Source organism: Symsagittifera roscoffensis, chromosome 5 (assembly GCF_963678635.1).
Source record: "Symsagittifera roscoffensis chromosome 5, txSymRosc1.1, whole genome shotgun sequence".
Taxonomy (NCBI): domain Eukaryota; kingdom Metazoa; phylum Xenacoelomorpha; order Acoela; family Convolutidae; genus Symsagittifera; species Symsagittifera roscoffensis.
This window is the reverse complement of record NC_087066.1, coordinates 15,721,719-15,738,075: the sequence shown is the minus strand read 5'-3', so window position 1 is coordinate 15,738,075 and position 16,357 is coordinate 15,721,719. Positions and strand designations below refer to the sequence as shown.

Here is a 16,357-nt window from a genome sequence, read left to right as displayed (position 1 = left end):
ATTTGGGACAATTAACGCGCGATATATTTCGCGCTACTAACGCGTAAGCGGAGATTTAATACGTCTTTGAAATCGTTCGAAATTGGTCTAAAAAAGCTTATTTGCCTAAATTGATTTATTACAAGAAGCAAAATTTATCCTTTTGTACTTTTTATGGCGTCTGGGGTGATGTTTTCACGAAAAAAATCTCAAATTTTTGAAGAAAAAAAATGCATTTCATCTTATTAAATTAAACTGTTTATGTTTATGATAAACCTTAAAAGACAGTCGCAACGTTCAGGGCTTCGCACTGATACGAGCATTTTAGTTCTTCCTTCTTTCGTAACGAAAGTAATGAAATATTTGTGCTCGGGTGGGTTTTTTTTCTTCAGACAAATTTCGACTTTTTAACTAGCCATTATATTTCGCGCTATAAACGCGTAAGCGGAGATTTAATTTGTCTTAGAAATCGTTCAAAATCGGTTGAAAGAAGCTTATTTTCCATAATCGATTTGTTACTAGGAGCGAAATCTAAATTTTTGTACTTTGTATGTCGTGTGGGGCGATGATTTTTGCAAAAACATCAAATTAAAAAAATGTATTTTGTTTTATTACATTTAATTTTTTCATGCTATTATCGACCCATAGACTTCAAAGACAGTCGGAGCATACAGGGTTTCGCCCTAATACGAGCAGTCTTGTTGTATTTTACAAGAGTCGCTTACCGTAGCCGCCACTTGATCCTGTATTTCAGTGAGTGGTGGCCTTACAGTGGCAAAATGAACGCTTGCGCTCCCTTGAATTTCATCTGTTTTCCTTGCAGCAAAATTGTATAGTGTGAATTAAAGACTTTGATTGTTTGAAATTTTTTCAGCATTCTCCAGCATGAGAACCCTCCCCGTACGAAATTATTACGACCGATTAGCTTGCGTCGGTTCAATTTGGATTAGTTTTGTTCGCGTTACACTCTCAGCATTATGAGTCAACTCTTCAAAGTGCGCATAATTTTGTCCAGAACATGGCAAATTTGGAAATTTTCAAACCCCCAGAACTTTACAAAAAATAATCGAAGGTGAAATATCTTTTACATTTGAACTCAGGAAGTTGGTATCTTCAATGGCGTATAAAAATTTTTGCCTTCGAAAACTATTTTTTCGATCGGTGAAAATTGACTCTGAATAAAAAAACCACACCGAGCATAAATATTCCGTTTTCTACAAAAGTCGGAAAAATAAAAGAAAGAAATGTGCGCGAGTGTGTTTGTCTGTGACAGAAGTCCTCTTAGGATAGTAACCGCACGACAGTGAAATTCTACATGTATGCGCATATGAAAACAAAGAGTGCTGTATCGACTAATTGTTTTTTGTAACCTTCGACCAACTTCCTTTCAAATGGACGAAAAGCGTGTGGGAAATTAGAGTTACCTGAATTCTTCATTTTTTTTCACTTCTTTTATACAATACAATATATCACTTCTTTTCGATACAATATTTTATAGGACTTGTATTAGAAAATCAGTATCAAATACTCGCTGCAGGTGTAAGTCAAACGCTTTTCAATTCGATATTGATCATAATAAGTAACTTTCTTTTTACAAAAAAATATGCTGATTTTCACTACATTGGTAAAGGAATTGAACCAGGTCAAAAGCTGTTTCACCCACAATCTTAAAAAATGATGATTTGTACCCATAGCTTTTAAACCAACCAATTGAGCGTCTAGATGTCAAGATGCGAGTCTCAGGTGTATCTGCCTGATTAGTCCGCTAATTTAACCTTACGAACTTCGGCGCGAACACTTGGCCAGGCCAACCCGAGCTTCTAAGAGTGACAGACTCCAGTGTCAGCAAAGCGAACTGGAAATCGATACAAAGCGATGCCATTGTGCAGAGCGATCTACCAGTTGCAAGGAGCAACGTGGAAAAAGCGATACTAACAAGCTTAGCAATCGAACTGTAGCGATTGAGCTACCAGGGGCATCCGGTCAACCTAAAGGAGCCATCTTAAAGCTGGCTGATTTCCAAAATGGGCACTTGACATGATTATTCACTAATCATATGGATCGAGTAAACGTAATTCGATCAGGCATTTTGTATAATTTTTCAAGCGTACCATTTGCAACAATACTTTTGTAAATCATAAGTTGTTGCGTGGCAATCAGTGCTGCTCGGTTCAGGCCATTACAGGTCATATCCGGGCAAAGCAGTGATTGCTCCCACTGATCGTGTTTTTTTTCGATAGTCTGCCCATCAATCACTTGCAATATCAAGCGTATAGTGTTATATGTTGTGTCTAGCCATGCGGTATTTCAGCAATTTGCTTGCTATAATTAGATTTGGATTTTTACGCCGCTGAAACATTAATAAAAATTACATATATTTAGGTAAAACATATATTAATTTTTTAAATTTTCAACTCGGCTGCGATTTTATTCAGTCATAAAAAAACGAGGCAAAAATTAAATTAAGAGCATGGTAATTTGTCTGGTCAGTCGGACAAAAGTCGGAACAACAGTAATTCTTCAAAAGTCGGAACAACAGTAGCCGAAGTTCAAAGAAAGTTGATGAGTTAAAAGAATGATTTTGAAGTAGTAAAAATTGAAATATCTATCAAAGTAAATGGTTTAAAAACAATCCGAGCGTAGTTTTTTCTCATTTTATTCAAAAATCACTAAATTAGTAACTTTTATCAGTAATTGTCGTTTTTGACATTTTTATTCACCTGTTAAACTCGTGTTCAGAACCATCTACATTCTGTTTTGATTTTAACAATCTTACTCATCAAGCTCGAACGTACCCGTTTTACTATCTATCAGCTGGCAACTTTTTTATTTTATTGTCATCGTTACCAAGATAATATTCCCATGTTAACTTCATCATTACTTGCCTTCATTATGTGAACCAGTTTCTATTTTTCAAACGATTAATTGTTCAGCCTCCCAGAGTATAAAAAAAGAAAGAAAATTATCCGAGCTCTTGTGAACAAATTGGCATATCAGCCATAAGCTCATGAAACATATGAATTTTAATTCGCTTTAGCATGCCAGATGTCAATCATTTTAATCTTTGGGAGAAGCTTGCCAATCAAGTAATTGAAGCAAACTGTTGGATATCAATTAAATTTTTTGGAACCTGTGCTCAGGATTTAATGAATCAGATTGTGAAATAAAGAAAAATACAAGTTGGCCAATTGGTGATTTCTGTGATTTTATCTCGAATGTTTTAGAGGAAATTCAAGTCGAGTTCATCTTAACTGCTTTTGTGGCTCATCAGTTCAGATTTTTTTCCAATGGAATCATTATCTCAAAGCACAGCAAACGCGGTTAGCGCGGCTTGGAAAACTTTTACAGGTAAAAATTACCAGAAAAGATAGCATCAAAAATGTCTGGAGATAGAGGTGTGGTAACTTGTTAACATTCGATACCAATTTGGATACTTGTGTATTTTTGTTTGAGCTTTAATATTGCTTATTTTTCAATTTTTTTTTTCAATTTCTGGATTTGAAAACTGCTAAAACCACAACGTGTGCATGTCGACAGTTGAATGAATTCAATTTTGCTTTTGAATGTCGATACTGGTTTTTTTTTTACTTTTAGTCGTCTGAAATTTAGTCAGTTTCCATTCTGATCGTTGTTTGCTCAGTTGTTCAAAATAAGCTAAATTGAGAGACGTTTCAGAGTTTGGATCAACACTAATAGATTATTAAGAACTTTTTTGAGTTATTTGTTTTCAATTGACGCTTTTTCAATTGATGTTTTTTTTATAGGTACCAACCGATACGAGTCCAAAAAACTTCAGGCCTTATGGTTTGTACCACTTGTGATTTACTTCGACTTCGAACCTTTTTTAAAACCTGTACATTCTTGCCTTAATAATTCTTCGCGATCATCAACCCGAGTTGTACAAAAACATTAAGCTTGTGGATTTTTATTGGCTGTAATTGAACACGGAAAATCACAGCCCTATTTCGTTGACTATGACAGCTCTGATCAATGCATGAAAAAGTTTCTCAACTGGTTGCATCAATTGGCAAGAAAAACACATGATCAAAAGGTACGGTTTTCTCATTTCCTAGGAAGTCAAGAATCCTTGAACAAAAAAAGTATATCAGCATATTGAATTTGCTGTATCAAATTTACCAATGAACACAAAAATTGTCTTGACCATTGTCATTTTTCTGGAAAGTTTCTGGGATGAGCGCATGGAAAATGCAATCTAGCCAGACGAAAAGTGAGTTTTACCCCAGTCAGTGGACATAACATCCAGAACTTTGACCTTCATGTATGTGTTATCTCAAAGCACAGCAAACGAGGTTAGCGCGGCCTGGAAAACTTTTAAAGTTAAAAATTGCCAGAAAAGGACCGGCGAAGACTATATATCGTTAAGCATTGGAGTCCTAGTTAAAACTATAATTAGGACTCCAATGCTTCTTGAGTTGAAGATCTATAATGCCAAATTTGAAGAAAAAGTACTGCCTACATTGCATCATTAATCTTATGTTTTGGATGGAGGAAAAGAAAAATTGCAGTTTCAGAAGCGGATCTGGAAGATGGAAAAATGTTTTCAGGGATTTCAAATATCAGAACTTGGAGGGCTATCACAACTTGTATCTCAAGTGTGATACACTTCTTGTTGCTTACGTCTTTGACGAGTTTCGACAAATCAGTCAGCAAAGTTATCGCCTGGACTGTGCGCACCATTTTAGTGCTTCGAACTGAGCTGGAGACGCCTTCAAACGTATTTGCAAAAACTCGAACGTTCAGCCTGTATCAGACCGCAGGCATCTCGAAATGCCCGAGAATATGATGAGAGATGGCACTGAATCTGTGTTCCATAGCCGCTTTTTCAAAGCTAATAACAAAGAATGACCCGACTTCAACCTAGATCAGCCTAGTGCCTACAGGTTGATGATCGACGAGAATAACCTCTATAGCGGCGTCATGCAAACGGAAAACTACCGGGGCAGAACTTTGAGTTAAAAGAGCATCTAGACGACGAGAGTAATTTCGAACCAAATCCTTAAAACGACTGACGGCTCTCTGATTAGATTTATATTAGAAGTTGACTTCAGTTACCAAGAAGAACTACATGACAGTCATCATGACTACCCTCTAGCTCCTACCAATGAAACAGGACCCCAGTGTTGGTTGAGTCTCTGTCAAACAATTTTTCTCGGGCAGATGAGAAATCAAGAAATGGCAAGACGTTCAATTGGTAAGACCAAGAAGTTGCCGCAGACGTTGCATGACAAGTCAATTTATACAATTCGTAACAAACTTCTGCAAGTGTATGTTAGGTTGGGAGTAAAAGTTCTTAAAAAATGCACCGTGTGCTGAAGTTTGAACAAGAAGCATGGTTGGAACCATATATCTCTCTGAACACGACCAAACGTCAACAGTATAGAACAAAAACTTGAGGAGGACTTGTACAAATTTTGCTTAGCGAAAACATGCGAGTCAAACGGATGCTCGCTCGGGTAGTTAGAGATTGTCAAACTGCTTTGAGAGAATTTAGTGAATTCGAGTTCAAATCCTAAAAAAAATTCGTGTAAAATTTGGCAGCGCTCACTTAAAATTTTACAAAAACTTTAATGGGATGTGCCAACGATTTTGGGAGCTAGTGTTCATCAAATAGCAAAGTTTCACATGCGTAAACTTCCTTACGACACTATAAAAACAAATTTTGAATGTCATCTTTTCAATTTTGATACGGATAGTCTCCTGTACAAAATCAGAATTGAGGATCTATAACGCCAACTTTCCGAAAAAAAGATTACTTTGAATAAACCTGATCTGTAAAATCTCCCAAAGAACTATCCCCTACGATCCAAAAATGGTTGTTTTAGAATTCAAGGACGAGTTTCCAGGGACATAATAATCGACTTAATATCCCTAAAACCTAGGCTTTATTCCATTTTGTCCAGAAGTTATCATTTTGTCCAGAAGCACGGATTTTTTTTGGTGGCTATTATTTTTTTTAGGTCTTTTGTGGGCAAAAGTCTGTCACTTTTTAAAATTTTTTCAAGAAAAAATTTTTACGTCGGCCAAACTTTTTTTCTGACGAAAAGGTTTGATTTGAAAAAAAAACTTTTTGTAGGGTGAATTGTTTTTGGCTCCGAGAATTGTTTTGTGATGCCCGATTTTTAAATTTTTTTGAATTTTTGTAATGATGAATGATTTTTAAGGTGAAACTTGACCTTCAGGTTACTTTTGCTGCACCTGGATTGAAACTGATGTAGCAGCCACAAAAAAACACAAAAAACACAGATTACTTTTTTTCACTACTCATTACTGTTCATCGTTAAATGGGTTGGTAATCATTTAAATGTTTAAATAGACTGCTGAAACTACCACCCATAATTGTATCAAAAGCTGCACAGAAGATGTTGACTCATCAGCGGTATCGAGCCACCTTGACCTATAGCTCATAATTCAAAACTGAAAACAGTCGAATCGCATCCGAGTCACACAATCTGCAAACTGTGACTTCGATAAAAACATCGTTATCAGCTTTTGACGACAAAGCTACATCCTCAATGATGACCAGCAGACTCTTCCCTAGGCTCACAAAAACATGGGGGTCAAACTTCGATTGACAATGATGATAGTAATGACAACCCCGCCGTTTGAAGTTGGGACTCAACTGATGATGACGATTTGGAAAAAAGGATGTCTTTTTTGAAGATCGTCAACAGGCAGTGTCGCGGGGATTGTGACGATGTCCTAGATGTGGTGTCTGAAGAATTCGCTAAAACTCAAAACTTTTATTGGGACCATCCGGAATTTGATGATAATTACTCTAAGGATAGTTTTGCTGTTGAAAATACACAACCATATCGTTCGCTTCAACAACTGATGGACCAGATCAATAGCAGTTGGCGCACTCCAGACCCCGGTCTAATTCGGGCAGCAGAAACAAACGATAGTGATATAGATAGCCAAGATATCGCCGATCTGTAGGCGAATACTTCCGACAAGGAGGAGTCGCGATTCTTCAACAACTCTTTTTTCGATAATGAAGCAGTAAAAGAAGGAAAACCACGGTCAAAAAATCGACAAATAATTTGAAACACAAAAAAACCCAGATTAATTTCTCCACAAAATCTAGGTTCAATGAGATTACTCAAAATATATCGAAAATTTACATGACGACTATTAGTTTAAAATATTACACGGTGACAATTAGGATCTTTACATGGTGACCATTGGTTGTCAGACGAAACATGGCGACAATTATGATCTATAACAATGGTCATTCATAGATGCCGCCCCATCATAGTGTACTATATGCATTCTACTAAAGTTGTTTAATCATTGCAAAATATTAGTGCGAGAATAATTCGGAGTATTTGAGAGTTAATTTTGCAAAAAGCAGTTAAAGTTATTTGTGAATTATTTTCCGTTAATCTGTTTTAGGTGTTTTTCTGTTGTTCATAGGCTTCAGTTAGTATTCTATTACTGCTTCAAAACATTGCAGGCATTTAAAAAAGCGACAAGTACTTCACAAACTTAGCATTGTAGCAACTTGTGTTCAATCTGTTGATGAAGGTAATTTGTAATTCGTTTTTGCTCCGATTTTTGAAGAAAGTGAGGAGTTTATATGAATTTATTCGAAGTTTTCAGCCTAAAGTTTGTTGCTTGTAAATATTTCCGGAAACAAATCGAGACCAATAAATAGGCAGTCGAAACATTGCAGGGCTCTGCAATTAATAGGCTTTTTGAAGTAAAACAAATTTTAAACAGAACATTATATTGTTTTCCATTTGGGGGATGACTTATAACAAACTTCCCTGTCTTTTTGTTCCATATTCTGCGAGTGTACTTGAGGAAAAACTGACGTTCCAAGTTTAACGGCAAAAGTCGATGACTTTTACACACTGAAAGATTTTCAGGCTACATTAAGCGTACAATACTGTTATAAGACGTGTTATAAAAATGAGTTATTTTTGCCAATTAGATGCTTGCTTTACCATCAACTATTGGGTTAAGAATTATAACGCAATCAATTAATTGCATCCCAATAATTGCAATTAAATTTTTCCACAATAGTTTTTGAACAACCCTGACGGGCAGTTTTGTTTTATTGAGACCTGCTCTCAACGAACTCAACTAAAAAACAATTGGAAGACATTTGGCGCTGCTAATTTTGCTTTGCCGTCATTGCTTTCTTCCAGAGAAAATTATCTCTTGACAACTTCTGAATAAAACAAACCTGGTGCTGTAAGAAATTAAATCACAATCAGGTATGCAGCATCAGTTTTTTCGGGAAGGTGTTGGCGGATAAGTGGCTGCTATGGAAAAGAGCAATGATCCCGAAACAAAATCGATGTCCCCAATAGTCGCTCAATTGTAAATTTTGTTTTTCAAATTCCTACTTGTCATTGTCTGACAGTGAATTTAGGTCCGGTGATCTGTTTGTCACGCAGACTTATTTTTGGCCGGACAGATTCGATCAAATTCTTTGATCAATAGTAATCCTAATCTTACTCTTATGTTTCTAAGTCTCGGTAAATCTAGTATAAACTGGCGCTCTTGCGAGGTTAGAAGAGAGAAGAAAGCAACTGATATCAACCTGTATTATATTTTTCTGGCTGAAAGTATGAATAGTTTCAGCTTTATATTTCTTTGTAAATTTTAGTAGTGAATCATGATTGGTTAGTTCTAGTAATTTTTTAAAATGAATATTGAGATGAGAATTGAGCACTTGTTTTGAGATGGTTCCAAACCAAACAATTTTTTGTAAGCCAATGCTTTCTGGTGAAGGATGGATGAAGCATCTTCTAAGTTCCTTGAGAGAAGTGTAAATTGATTGTGTCAATGAAGTACACGTAATGAGATAAAAAAAAGATTATTGTGAATCCAAAAAGGTCGTATTGAAGTTGCAGTTCTGTGGTAATGTGGTGTCGAATTCCTAAATTAGATCGAGACTACGTGCATTCTCAATTATTCGTTCTTATTGAACCAGTAGCGATACAAGTGTTTGACTTCTTTGAGTGAATTTCCAAGTGACAAGGATACATATGTTTGAGTTTTGATATCGAGTTGACCATTGTTCGTTTTCAATGAATAGTTTTGCAGCAAAGTCGACTCCATAATTAAAATCCTATTAGGTTTGTGACAGCGGTAAACAAAACCAATACATTTGACATTCCTTAGTCAGAATGTCGTCGAGTTTTCATCTCCCTTTTCCTGCTCGATTCTTTTGCTCTATGAATTCAATTATTTTTGTTTATCTGCAGTTTAGTGATTTGGTTTAGTTCTGATATTTTCCATTTTTTTCTCAAACGTTTTTTAGTTAGTTCGGTTATTTCAAAGAGTTGCTCACCGTAGAGTCAGAACTAAATTTTTGCCTAAAATTTTTTTAATTTTGAGTTTAGTCACCTCCAAAAATATCAGCCGTTTGGCTCACTGGGAACCGCAAAAGTATTAAATGTAGGACAATCAACGGAAAATTGTAGTACGAATATAATTGAAAGTATTTGAAAAAGAATAGGGCAAAAAGCAAAAAAGTTACCTGTAAATTAGTTTTCCGTGAATCTGTTTGTGTATTTTTCTAAGCTTCAGTTAGTATACTTTTAGTGCTTCCTTTTTTCAATCTAAGCAATTTCGCAACGTGTAATAATCCGCTGATGAAGGCATTTCATTATTGTTTCCATTTGCGAAGAAAGTGCGTAATGAATATGCCTGGGGTGATTTTTTATTTAGACCAATTTTAGATAAGTTGACAGCGTATGGGTTTTGATCCGGAAAGCTTCGGATTGCCAAGCGAGTATGCTTGCTCCAGAAATAAATGCTACTCTTACTGATTTTTTCAGCATGCGAACTTCTTATGGAAGACAAATTGTTGGCATTCATAATAGTTCCAATTTGAGTTGAGATAAGCCAGATGATTTTGTGAACTTCATGCAGGACTCATATTTTACTTGAAAATTCGATACTATTAGCCTAAAGTTTAAGAAAAACAATAAATCATTTTGCGTTTTGAGGATGATTCATAGAAAAGTTCCCTGTCTTTTTGTTCGATAGTCCGCGGGTGTACTCGAGGAATAACTGACTTTCCAAGTTTGCCACCAAGGTCGATAACTTGAGAATGCGTTAGAATTGTAAATTCAAACAAACGTTTTCGCACATTTTTGTGCATCTTCAGGTTTTCAAACTTCTAAGCACTCTGTACAAAATGATCAAAGATCATAAAAAGTGTCATACACATCATTATGTCAAAATTTTAAAAACTCAACCAATCAAAACTTTACAAATATCAATGGAATTATGTAACAACTATTATGTAACAATTTTAAACATTTTGTCACAAATTTCTGAGAGTTTTCACCTTTTTTGTTTTAACAATTTCGTTTTGTCTCTAATTTTTATGCTAACATGTAAGTTATTTCAAAATTTTGTTGTTTTAGCCAGAATTTTTCGATTCTGAAACTACAGCCTTAGTTTCAGCTACCTACTTCTAAAATCGTCGCGCGTGTTAATTGCCGGTCTCTTTTTCAGCGCATTGGTGATATCGCGCATTTTTTTGCTAATTTCTGACTGCGATTCCCCCTATATTAGACCATTAAGATGGGTGGTGAATCAATGCTATAATTACAGGGCTTCTTTTTCTCAGCCATGTTCTTTTTGTTTTTGCCCTCGCTGATGATCTTTTCAAGGGCATGGGATGAAAGTCGATAACGTTCACATACTAAAAGAATAACCAGGCTACGTTAGCCTACGTTACTTTTATAAGATGTGTTATAAATACGCGTTTTTGTTGCCAATTAATTGCTTGTTTTACCATCAACTAATGGGTTTAGAAGTATACCGCATTCAAATAAGTGCATCCCAATAATTGCAATTAACATTAGTTTTTGAACAACCCTTACCGGCAGTCTTGTCTTGTTTTTTAGGATTTCAATTCCGATATGTCATTAACACTACCCGAGCTTGCTTTTGCAAACAGTCTAACTTTATGCTCTGAGCCCCCGTTCTTATCATTTTAGTTTATAGCACCCCAGTTTTTTCTGCTTTTCAAATAGCCTCCGAAGTTTTCTTAAATTGTACCACTCTTTTCATTAACAACTTTCTTCGATATTTTGCGCGGTGTTGCCACAATTATTGTTTTCATTCAATTGTTTTCGATTTGGGTGTTAACTTATAACAATCTTCCCAGTCTTTTTGTTCCATAGTCTGCGAGTGTACTTGAGGAAAAACTGACGTTCCAAGTTTAACGGCAAAAGTCGATGACTTTAACACAATGAAAGATTTTCAGGCTACATTAGGCGTACAATACTGTTATAAGACCTGTTATAAATACGCATTATTTTATGCCAATTAGATGCTTGCTTTACCATCAACTATTGGGTTAAAAATTATAACGCAATCAAATAATTGCATCCCAATAATTGCAATTAAATTTTTCCACAATAGTTTTTGAACAAACCTGACGGGCAGTTTTGTTTTATTGAGACCTGATCTCAACGAACTCAACTAAAAAACAATTGGAAGACATTTGGCGCTGCTAATTTTGCTTTGCCGTCATTGCTTTCTTCCAGAGAAAATTATCCCTTGACAACTTCTGAATAAAACAAACCTGGTGCTGTAAGAAATTAAATCACAATCAGGTATGCAGCATCAGTTTTTTCGGGAAGGTGTTGGCGGATAAGTGGCTGCTATGGAAAAGAGCAATGATCCCGAAACAAAATCGATGTCCCCAATAGTCGCTCAATTGTAAATTTTGTTTTTCCAATTCCTACTTGTCATTGTCTGACAGTGAATTTAGGTCCGGTGATCTGTTTGTCACGCACTTATTTTTGGCCGGACAGATTCGATCAAATTCTTTGATCAATACTAATCCTAATCTTACTCTTATGTTTCTAAGTCTCGGTAAATCTAGTATAAACTGGCGCTCTTGCGAGGTTAGAAGAGAGAAGAAAGCAACTGATATCAACCTGTATTATATTTTTCTGGCTGAAAGTATGAATAGTTTCAGCTTTATATTTCTTTGTAAATTTTAGTAGTGAGTCATGATTGGTTAGTTCTAGTAATTTTATAAAATGAGTATTGAGATGAGAATTGAGCACTTGTTTTGAGATGGTTTCAGCTATCGCGTGTCTTATTAATTTTTTGTAAACCAAGGTTTTCTGATGAAGGATGGATGAAGCAACTTCTAAATTCCTTGAGGGAAGTGTAGATTGATTGTGTCAATGAAGTAGACGTAATGAGATAAAAAAAAGATTGTTGTGAATCCAAAAAGATTGTATGGAAGTTGTAGTTTTGTGGTAATGTAGTGTCGAATTCCTAAATTAGATCGAGACTACGTGCATTCTCAATTATTCGTTCTTATTGAACCAGTAGCGATACAAGTGTTTGACTTCTTTGAGTGAATTTCCAATTGACAAGGATACATATGTTTGAGTTTTGATATCGAGTTGGCAATTGTTAGTTTTCAATGAATAGTTTTGCAGCAACGTCGACTCATTAATTAAAACTCTATTAGGTTTGTGACAGCGGTAAACAGAACCAATACATTTGACATTCCTTACTCAGAATGTCGTCGAGTTTTCATCTCCTTTTTCCTGCTCGATTCTTTTGCTCTATGAATTTACTAAATTTTGTTTGTCTGCAGTTTAGTGATTTAGTTTAGTTCTGATCTTTTCCATTATTTTCTCAAACGCTTTTTAGTTAGTTCGGTTATTTCAAAGAAATGCTCACCGTAGAGTCAGAACTAAAGTTTTGCCTAAAATTTGTTTAATTTTGAATTAAGTCACCGCCCAAAATATCAGCTCTTTGGCTCACTGGGAACCGCAAAATTATTAAATGTAGGACAATTAAAGGAAAATTGCAGTACGAATATAATTGAAAGTATTTGAAAAAGAATAGGGCAAAAAGCAAAAAACTTACCTGTAAATTATTTTTCCGTGAATCTGTTTGTGTGTTTTTCTAATCGCACATTTTAGAAGCTTCAGCAAGTATACTTTTGGTGCTTGCATTTTTCAACCTAAGCAATGAGGCAACGTGTTATAATCCGCTGATGAAGGCAATTCATTATTGTTTCCATTTGCGACGTTTGTGCGGAACAAATATGCCTGAGGTGGTTTTTTATTTAGATCGATTTTAGATAAGTTGACAGCGTATGGGTTTCGATCCGGAAAGCTTCGGATTGTCAAGCGAGTATGCTTGCTCTAGAGTTAAATGCTACTCCTACTGATTTTTTCAGCATGCGAACTTCTTATGAAAGACAAATTGTTGGCATTCATAAGTTCCAATTTGAGTTGAGATATGCCAGATGATTTTGTGAACTTCATGCACGACTCATATTTTACTTTAAAAGCGGATACTATCAGCCTAAAGTTTGTAATTATTTCATCAATACTTCTAAAAACTAAACGAGAAGAATAAAGTCAAAATTTTCAGGGCTGTAAAATTATTAGGTTTTTTCAAGGAAAACATATTTTAAAGAAAACAATAAATCATTCTGCGTTTTGAGGATAATTTATAGAAAAATTCCCTGTCTTTTTGTTCCATAGTCCGCGGGTGTACTCGAGGAATAACTGACTTTCCAAGTTTGAACCAAAGTCGATAACTTGAGAATGCGCTAAAATTGTAAATTGAAACAAACGTTTTCGCACATTTTTGTGCATCTTCAGGTTTTAAAAGTTCTAAACTATCTGTACAAAATGATCAAAAATCATAAAAAGTGTCATACACATCATTATTTCAAAATTTAACCAATCAAAACTTTATAAATATCACTGAAATTTTGTAAAAACTATTATGTAACAATTTTAAATATTTTGTCACAAATTTCTGAGAGTTTTCACCTTTTTTGTTTTCACAATTTCGTTTTGTCGCTTATTTTGATGCTAACTTGTAAGTTATTTCAAAATTTTGTTGTTTTAGCCAGAATTTTTCGATTTTGGAACTATAGCCTTAGTGTCAGCTGCCTACTTCTAAACTCGTCGCGCGTGTTAATTGCCGGTCTCTCTTTCCTAATGTGCAGCGCCTCCAATGTAAGTAACTTGATGGGCGCGTGCCCACGACCCTATATAAGGGCGCGTGCCCACGACCCATTGAGAAGGGATAGGGGCCCCCTCGAAACATTAGACACTTGGCCAGTTTAGCGGTTACTTTTTTAAAAAAAAATTAGACGGGTGCTCAAAAACTCTCCGCTAGAATTCCCTAATTTTTTGCATGCGACCCTAAACGCCAGAACTAATAGCGGTTTTTGTTATTGCCATTTTTTGATGGTTTTATTTTTGAGATGGGTTTTGGTAATTTTTGCCTTTTTCCCAACGACCATAAAAATTGATTTTTTCAGTTATCATCTGGCCGACATAGATGGATTTGCACCCACAACGTTCAAGTCTGTACACCACTTTTGATTTCAGTTCACTGGAAAATAAGGATTTTAGAGAGGGCTTTCAAGTTTTGATTTTCCTCGTCGTGAATATTATCAGCGCATTGGTGATATCGCGCACTTTTTTTGCTAATGTCTGACTGTGATTCCCCCTATATTAGACCATCAAGATGGGTGGTGAATCAATGCTATAATTACAGGGCTTCTTTTTCTCAGCCATGTTCTTTTTATTTTTCCCTCGCTAATGATTTTTCAGGGGCATGGGATGAAAGTCGATAACGTTCACACTAAAAGAATGTCCAGGCTACGTTAGGCCTACAATACTGCTATAAGACGTGTTATAAATACGCGTTTTTTTTGTCAATTAATTGCCTGTTTAACCATCAACTAATGGGTTTAGAAGTATACCGCATTCAAATAAGTGCATCCCAATAATTGCAATTAATTTTTCCTAACAACCCTTACCGGCAGTCTTGTCTTGTTTTTTAGGATTTCAATTCCGATTTGTCATTAACACTACCCGAGCTTGCTTTTGCAAGTAGTCTAACTTTATGCTCTGAGCCCCCCGTTCTTATCATTTTAGTTTATAGCACCCCAGTTTCTTCTGCTTTTCAATTAGCCTCCGAAGTTTTCTTAAATTGTACCATTCTTTTCATTGACAATTTTCTTCGATTTTTTGCGCAGTGTTGCCACAATTATTGATGATTGTAATTTACCGACTACTTGTCGATATTTTTATTTCAGTCTTGACACTGTTTTACAAGTCATGATTCACCATTTTGGTAAATTAAACTGCCTACAACTCATTTCTGAAAAAATTTTTGCTAAAAAGTAAATTTCAAACGTTTTTGCAACTATGTGCATCGTCAGAATTTTTACAAAAAACTAATCTAAATGACGATAAAACTTCAATTTACAAACGTTAATTACAATGTTATTTTCGTAACTTGCCGGCTTTCTTAATTCTTCAAAAATGAGTTGTAAAATTTAACACTGAAAATTTAGTCCCAAAATATTTTTGGTTTTTTATTTAAAACGTACATGTCTAAATCGAATTTATCACTCAAAAATTTCCAGACAAAATACTTTTAAAATAAATAATTAATTTTAGAGGTTAAAGGTATTTTAATCTTAATAGTGGTGAACAACACCATTAGCAGCCACAGAACAAACAACTATGGCCCAGCCGGTGTCGAGGAGCTGACAAACTATTTGAAGTCGAAGAAGCAGCAGATATTGGCGATCGTTTATTGCAGAAGGGAGGAACGCCCGACTTGTTTAGTCAGCTTCTCGGCTCAGGAGTGCTCATTATTCCTGCTAGAAAACGGCTACTCTCCAAGAGCAAGCAAAACGACCCGGAGCAGCTCAAGGAAAATTTGAAGCTGCACCAGAGTGCTGAATTGGAGCTGAAATCTCTGCGATTGGTAGTGGCACACAAAGAAAGGCTGTCAGAGCTGATTGGCAAAATCAGGGGCGAACAGCAGAGACCATCACAGACAAAGAAGAAGGCGAAAACAAGATGTGAGCAGGAGCTGAAGGCATAGGAAGTGTCTGCGCTTCAAAGACAGGGGTGAGAAGAGTGTGATTTGTTTTGCTTTGTGACTTGTGAGTTTCATTACTCATAGCCTGCAAAACAATGACCACAATACTTTTGCCTGCTGTTTGGCTCAGACAAATTTTAAAAAGAAAACTAACTTGGAAAATTGTGTTAGACTATTTAAAAATCTTTAAAAAAACTCAAGTATCTGTACATAGACTGAAGTTTTTGAGAAAATGTCTGAAAAACGATCTAATACCGGACTTTTTGAAGTTTAGGGTCCCCGAGAACGGATTTTTTTTGGACCAAGCTGTGCATAATTTTCAATTAAAACTACTAAGGACTGAAACTTCTAGGTCAATTGAGGATAAGAAAAGGTGCGAGGAGATGATAATAAAAGCAAGATCACTGGTGCAAAAAAAAGTTGACGAACAGTGGTGGGCATCCATTTCCCGCTTCGTGAAGCGTCAATTTGAGGCAAGCTTAAAGACAACATCAGA

General features: G+C 35.7%; 1 protein-coding gene across 1 annotated transcript in view; it reads left to right on the top strand.

Annotated features, from left to right (window-relative positions):
• The first annotated feature begins 220 nt into the window (after positions 1–220).
• LOC134846374 (trifunctional enzyme subunit alpha, mitochondrial-like) overlaps positions 221–16,357 on the top strand; it is a 91,907-nt gene continuing 75,770 nt past the window's right edge. Inside the window, exon 1 of the mRNA XM_063863694.1 lies at positions 221–230. The gene's annotated coding sequence lies outside the window, so the exon portion shown is untranslated. The remainder of the gene's footprint in view (positions 231–16,357) is intronic.